We start from the raw sequence: 7,983 nt of genomic DNA, 5'->3' as shown, positions 1-7,983 counted from the left end.
CAGGTGGTTGAGCACCCACAGCCCCCTCACCAGGTTGTCATCCATGGCCAGCACCAAGTCCAACAAGGCATCTCCCTTGGTGGGGTGATGAACTGGACTTTTTCATTTAAGTCATGCAAAAATGGCAGTTAGCATCATTTATTTTAAATTGCAAAGTCCTAGGATCTAGAACATAAGTGGAGTTGTTCAAAGTGTGTGTAATTTATGATATATTCAGTTAATTTAACTTTATTTATGTTTGCAAAGTATCCACAGGTTTTGATGTCTAAGCATTTCTTCATTATTCAATAGGTTGAGAGATTTTATATGAAAATAGTTTAGTCTGTTTCTACTCCCTCAAGAAAGAACAGATGCTTCTTTAAAGAGAAGAAAAATCAAAGATCTCTCATGATGACTGCACAGTGTTATCATGATACCTCACTGAAGACCTATGTTTGCATCAGTATTTGTGAGATTTTTGCATTGTGCTAATGTTTTTGCAATCAACACCGACTTGAGCAATGGTCTCAAGTTGCAACATGGAAAGTTTAGATTAGACATTACAAAAAACCTTTCTCATGAAGAGGTTAATAAAGGACTGGAATAGGTTACCCAGAGAGGTTGTAGAATCTCCATCTCTGGAGGTTTTTAAGACCCAGCTAGACAAAGCCTTGGCTGGGATGATCTAATTGGGGATGGTCCTGCTTTATGTAGGTAGTTGGATTAGATGACCTCCTAATTTTCTATGATTTTGTTATACACAATGATGATCACAGAAAAGGCACACAATAGTCACAGGTAGTGTTGAAACATATTCCTGATCTTCATTTGAACGATGTTCATGAATGATTAAAAAAAAAAATCCTCATCTAGTCTAAGGTAATCTATATTTGAAAGTCCTAGACAAGCAACAATCAAGAGAGAGGAATGGTTTATTGCAAGCTGCCTGAATATAGAATAATGTATTTTGCAAACCTAGACCCTGGAGTTGCACTTAGCTCTGGCAGCTTATGAGTTTGCACAACTAATATTACATAGTTGATATGCCAAGGTTTCACTGTCCTTGACCTATTGAACAATCTTTATGTGATTCTTGTCCAGTCCAAACTGGGCCATTCATTGAGTGTATGTCCTTTATTTAATATGGCTCTCTGTATCTTGCCTTCTTACACTTCATATTTTTTACTGAGCCTATTTATTGTGATTCAGGCATGGACAATTTAATTTTCTCTACTGGTTTACACCTTGTGTCATCAGTTATACCTATTCAAAGTGGCTCTAATGTTCTGATTTGGTACATTTTTGGACTTTTTTTGGACACACGTGGGGAGCAAAACACAAAGTGCAAAAAACCAGAAAACTGGGTCCTATCTGTTGACATGAATTCCTTAATGTTCGTTCTATAGAACAGTTCTAGGGTACATACCACCCATGGTCTTAGGCTTATGTAAAACTCATGTCTGCTTTTCCAGTTGGATAGACTTTTAAGGTGCAAATGTGCTAGTGCAGCTGTTGGAGTAGGTGCTGGCTTTTCTAAAGACTAAGAATTAGTTTTCTCACTCTACAGTGCAAAGATACAGCATTCCACTCCATCCCTATGAGCCAAATTGTTCCTGGTTCTTGAACAGGTTAAGCTACATGCTGAACATCTTCCCAGTACCATTTATCCTACACAAGATTCAGTTACAGCTCATAGCCTCTGAACAAGCTTGGCAATTCTCTCGCTATATAAAGGGCTTAGTTTATCTGTCTGCATGACTGTCTGTCTGACTGTACCACTCCTGGAGCACTCTGTCTTGGCAGCCAATCACAATGCTTACTAAAACAGGCAATCGGAGTGCTCCACACAGACAGACAGACAGATGGCCAGTCATGGGGGTGAGGAGGTGGGAGAGGTAACTCTTGGAATTTTTCCAGCTTGGAGGCAGCAGCACAGGATGGTGGCAGAGGGGGATGGAGAGGGTGGCAGGGATGGTGCAGTGCCGCCATGATGGTGGAGACAGAGCAGGGGGGCAAGGTTAGCACTGCTGGCCTCGTCCCAACCCCCCATGGGCCTGCTTCTTGGAGGTGGTGGCAGCGCAGAGTGCTGGCAGAAGGGGACGGAGGGGACGGCAGGGCAAGTTTCCTGCCCCCCACTCCTGAAAGGCAGTGGGGGCATGGGGTGGTGGGTGGCGGTGCTCCATTCCTTCCCATTCTTAATGGGCAATTTGCTAGTACAAATCATAGCAAGGCAGATTAGTGCAGGAGGTAAGGTCATGTGCTTCCAGCACTGCATAGATCAACATTTTTCATCCAGATATATTAAGAATGAAGAAGTAGAAAATAGGCCACTCCCCTACATATATAAATGTTCAGAGATATCAGCCTGACATGCAGTTTCACAGACTACAGAATGTTCTAACTTCAACATTGACTACTGGGCATTACAAATAGAAATTTAGCATGTCTGATTGTACTTGCTCATTTTTTAAATTGGGCACTCATTCAAATATGGGTAATGCACAGATAGCTTAAATCTCCACTGAGTTGAGTGTGGAAACAGTTTTGTAACTTTGTGGCAGAAATTTAAAAAGTATTTATGTTTTTTCAGTTATGATGTTTTTGTTGTATGCATGTGGGAAACCTAGGGGGATGATTTTTACAGTGAATCATTGTGAAGCTGAAAACATGGAAAACATTAAAGATAATTTTTCTTTTAAAAAAATATAATAAAGTAAAAGAAGGCTAAAATGATTATTTCACTTTCTTTCTGTGTAGTTGACAATTCACAACAATACTTTCCTACATTAATATTGTGGTTTGAGACTTAGATTCTTTTCCATCCTTTTGTATTGTCTTATAGCATTCTTTGTATTTTATTGCTTACACCTGTATATTGCTAGAATAGGAATGGATGATTTCAGCACCCTAGGAGAGCTAATGAAGATTAAAGTAGTTCCATGATACATGAAAATTAGTGAGATCCTGGAGAGAAGAAAATAAATCAAGGTTAAACATCACCATCACAGAAGAATATGCAGTGTAACTGGGTTCTCTAGCAAGTGTTGTAGAATCCTTTTGGGAAAAAGAGCTTCTTCATTACATTTCTATTGTCCTAGTTATGCTGACACAGGCTATTAAAAACCTTGTTTATATTTAAGAGACGTTTTTAAAGAGCACTTTGGGTTTTATAATGTTTGTGGAATTTTCTTTATAGTTAAAATTACATGCTGAGATAGCAGGCTGCTGAGCTAATATATCGTTACACTGATTAAATTGATTAAAAGCTTCAGTTTTGACAGGCAAATTGTAGAGGCTGAGAACTCTTTATCACACATTTCAGTAATTCATCTCATGTCTTGTCCTATCAAGTACTCACTATTCTGCCTCCCTATTTGGGAGTCATTTCAGCAGTGGGTACATTTTCAAACAGTGTATTAATTGTAGATCTAAATTGCATGAGTCACAGTGCATTGGCATTACAGAAGCCTTATTTAAGGTAATGGCTTGTCCTCAGAAGTGGTCTGAATATCTTCCTTTTCCCTGCTTTCTTTACAGCTGCATATAGAGACAGCCACCCTTTATTTTTTAATTTAAAATTCTCCTTCCCAAAACTATAGATGGACAAGAAAGGCAGAAATATGATCACACAAAAAAAGCATTTGACATTTCACTCAAAAGAAGGAAAGCAATGTGGCGCATATATATATCCCTGAACAGATGGGCTAGAGTGGGGCACAGAGCAGTATTTTAAATCAGTGAGGATGTAGCAGGCTGCTAAAGAAGATTAGTCTTCATGAATCAGCTGATAAATGATGTTTTACTACAGATGGGATAATTAAGAGGTTTTTCATAAAACTGTAGGATGCCTGTTCTTATTCATTTAAAAGCAAAATTAATTCTTTTAATGTTGAGCCAGAACCAAATTCTGATGGTTTTATGCCATGGTGAAAGGCTCAACAAAGTTAATAGGTTTCCAGTGAAAGAGAAAAATATTAGTCTAAGATTTTGTACCATTGACCTGTCCCATTCAGATGCCAGAAGCCAACAGGGACCATAAGATGCAGTCTGTATCAGTGATCCCATAAGAGGTAGAAGGGAGCTGATATCAGAAAGAGAGGTGACTTATTTAGCCCCCAGACCACTACATGACATACCAATCTGAAAGTCTAGATATTACAGTTCATGCTACACCTTCATATTTTATGCAAGGGGCAGTGGTCCTAAAACTGGTCTGAGAACAGCAGCAGTTGGTGGGTACCTAGTAATGATACAGTACATGGTAGATTAGCTGACTCCATTTGGAGTACATGGTAACTGAAAGGGTACACAATGTTAACTTTCTCCATCACAGATGATAATTGAACTTCCTGAGCATGAATGACTGGTGCCTCCTGAGATTGATGGGAACCATGGCAGTGAGCGGGGACTGCCTACAGATGCCGGCTTCAATGTTGGCACGTGGTGAGCAGAGAGCACCCACAGACGCTGGAGGCAGTGGTGGGTGTCAAGCAGCAACCACCCACAGAATCTAGCAGTGGCTTTGGTGGAAGCCAATCTCAGGGGTGGGGCACATACCCGCCCTCCCTCACCCCATGTCCTCCCTACGCATCGCCTATGCCCTTGAGGCAATGGGGCAGGCACTCATCTGAGTGGTGGTCCCTCAGGGAGAGCTGAAATTCATGAAAGCAATAGAGCTTCTCATCTCACAATGATTCTGCCTCTAGTGAATGACTGTGAAAACTGCAAGGAAACCACAGGAATTGACAAGACTCAATAGGGGAAAATGGGATTTCTAATGGCTGGAGAGGAGAAGGTTGCTGCAGTTTTGTGAAAAAAGAGATAAGAGATTCATTTATATATAGGGAGAAGAAAGGCCATATTTTGGAGACGTCATTCAAATGCAGTTTCAGAATTTGTTCGATTCCCTGGTATAAGGGTTTGGAAATGTTACAGGCCCAGGTTATGGGTCTGAGTGACGGGGAAGATGATGGTTTTGCCAGCAGCAAGTGAGACAGTAGGTTAGGACAGTGTTTGGGGGGGAAATATTAAATACTATTTTGGCATTTTCATACCTTTTTTGGCTAGACTTAAACTTATGGACAGCCAGGAGATGGCAGGTAGAGATTTAAAGCTTGATGAAAGGACACAGGTCCTTATAAGAGTTATAGCTGTGTGTTGTCAAGATAGACTTTGTAGCTCAAATTGTATTTACATCTGTTAGCACCCATTACAAGGTGTAGAGGGAAAGGGCCAGGAATAGTAGTGCACTATACTGGAAAAGTGCACCACTATGGCAACATAGCTGGCGATCACATGTAGACACACGTGATCGCTACATCACCGTAGTACACCATACAGCAACATAGTGTATCACTTTGTCACCATAGGGTGATGTGTAGATTGACTCTTAATCTATACCACTAGTATAACTAAAGGGCCACAAGTGGGGACTAAGCCCTGGGCACTGACTTGGGAGGAGCATGGCAAAAATAGTAGCCATTACCACTGCTGTCAGCCTGATGTGACTGCTGGTGCCAGTACACTGCCCTGTGTACTGGCAGCACCTGGTCTACACAATGGGATGCTCCCACTTGAATTATATTATCAGTCAGGTCCCCAGATATAGATACAATTCTGCCAGCAGAAGACTTTTTGCTAGTACTGGAGCTACACCAGTTTCCCCAACATGAGGATACTTTACTAGTAGAGGCCTTCTGCCATCAGAGTTGTGTTTGTATCAGGGATTTTACCAGCATTGCTATTTTGACAATAAGGTGTGATCTATTCACATCCCAGACAGCATAGTTCTGCTGCCAGAACCTGGTAACATGCACAAGATCTGATCCTTCATTTCTTTGGTAATAATAAACCAAAAAGCAGGGGCATCATTATAGAGGGATTAAGTAGTATTTATCCAAGCAGTTGTGTGGTTTGGATGAATATTGAGCTCTGTATTTTAGCCCTTTTAAAAACCCAGGAAAAAATTAATGGTGTTTATCTAATACTTTTCTATGATTAAGCATAAAATAGCATAGGAATCTGGTGAAAAACCCCACAAGGAAAGCCTAAACTAAAGATATCTAGGCTTTTGCTTCTTCAGGTACAGAAGGAAACTATCATTCTTTGTTTGATGCAACTAAAGTCCCAGAGATTGGTATTTACTACTAGAGGACATAGCACATTGCAGATGTACAATTATTATTGAGTCTTCCTGCACCGTTTGTTTGTTTGTTTTTTTATGCCCAGGGACTCTGTGTAAATAAGGTAGCATTTTAACCATTATTTTAATTTCTGTGTTTTGTGAGGCCACACACCTCTTAAATACATTTACTTTAATATGGTATAGAGACTTAATGGAGAATAGAAAGACTGTGCTTTAAGGAACAGTTTCTAGAAATGTTATTTCATCTGCTACAATTAAACCTTGTATTGCTGGTTTGTCCGTGAGTTGTCTATTCCTTTGGCCAATTGCTGGGGGCTTTTTTAGATACTTTAGCTGTCATGGAATATGGTCTCTCAGAATTAGACACACCAGGGTAGTACTGCTGTTATGTACTTCTCCAAAAGCAGAACTGAAAAGACTCACAAAAAAGACTAAGGGCTATGTGCTATTTCACTTTATGTACATAAATGACATCAATGAAGCTGAATGACTGCACTTTGGGACACTTGAACACAGTTTGACATTCTAGCTTGTCTATTTCCCATGTTTTTACTCAATAGTTCAGTGGCTAGGTGGCTTGCCTATAAAGCAGGGGATCCAGATTCCCAGACCTCTTACTTAGAAAGGTTTTTACTTCCTGCCAAAAAAGTGCCCTACCCACCAGGCTGCAAGTTAGGTATTATACAAGTGGTTACAATTTAGGACTTTACCCAGCCTTACAAGCATAACTGGGATATCTCATTTGGCTATATAGCTATATACCCAGAGCATGCTCACTTAGCTCACAACATTTGCACCTGCAACCACTTAGGAAAATAAAATGGAATAGGACTTACAGCTAAGGTCTTGTCTTCATTTTAAATTTATTTTCCACTTTAATGAAACAGATGTAACTATCCTAAAAGTAGTGAACCCATACCATTTTGTTAGATTGTTTTAACCTACTTTTCTTTTGAATCATAGGGCCAGGTGCTGGTTCATCTAGGTGGACTTAGGTGGCTAAGTGTGACTCTATTCCATCCTGTCCACATCTGTGAAAATCTATTAATGCATCCACTCCTGTAAATGCATCTTGTCCTTAAGACTGAGTCACAAAAAAAAGCAAGGAAAAATGACACCTCACTCCCTTTTGCATTAACAATTTTTCAGGAAATTAAGCAGGATGGAATAGGAGTTGTGCTGAAGACGCTGGAGGGAGCGCATGTGCCTCCGGTGTCCCCTGACCCTTGAGGCGGTGGCGGCAGCAGCAGCAGCAGCTTGAGCAACAGCAGCAGCACCGATCCACAACTGAGGGACAGCTGTGGCAACAAGGAGGTAAGCCAGGGAAGGGAGCGAGTGGGACCAGGTGCAGGTGATTGGGCAGAGGACACTTTTCCCGCCTGACCCCATTTAGCCATGCCGGGTGGGAGCTGTGCGAACAGGGATCGCAAACAGGTGTGCTCTTTAGGGGCGCACCAGAGTTTGCACTGGGGTTCGTGCAGGGAGGCAAGCGAGAGGCCGCAGGCAGCAAAAGAGCCAACGGCGGCAGCAGCAGCAGCAGCACCAGCAGTCGTTTCCAGGTAAGTGAGTGGGGGTGAGAGCATGGGAGTTGTCACGCCGAGTGCAGCCAGGGCTCCTGCCCCACGGCTGTCTCCTGGCCCGGGGACCAGTAAGGCTTCCATGGAGGCGGGGCCACCTGCCTGTGGGGGCTGCCTGGCTTGTTCCCTGGGGCTGGGGGGGACATGGGGGCAGGGGCTTCTCTCACCTGTCCCACCTGTGCCAGGATTGCGATGCTGGAGGGGCAGGTGAGAGAGCTCCAGGCAGAGGGGAGCAGGCTGTGGGGGGGTCAGGGCCATGGAGGACAAGATTGACAGGTACTT

Source organism: Gavialis gangeticus, unplaced genomic scaffold (genome assembly GCF_001723915.1).
Source record: "Gavialis gangeticus isolate Ggan-Ray unplaced genomic scaffold, GavGan_comp1, whole genome shotgun sequence".
Lineage (NCBI taxonomy): Eukaryota > Metazoa > Chordata > Crocodylia > Gavialidae > Gavialis > Gavialis gangeticus.
The sequence above is the reverse complement of the archived record's forward strand: the minus strand, read 5'-3'. Positions refer to the sequence as shown.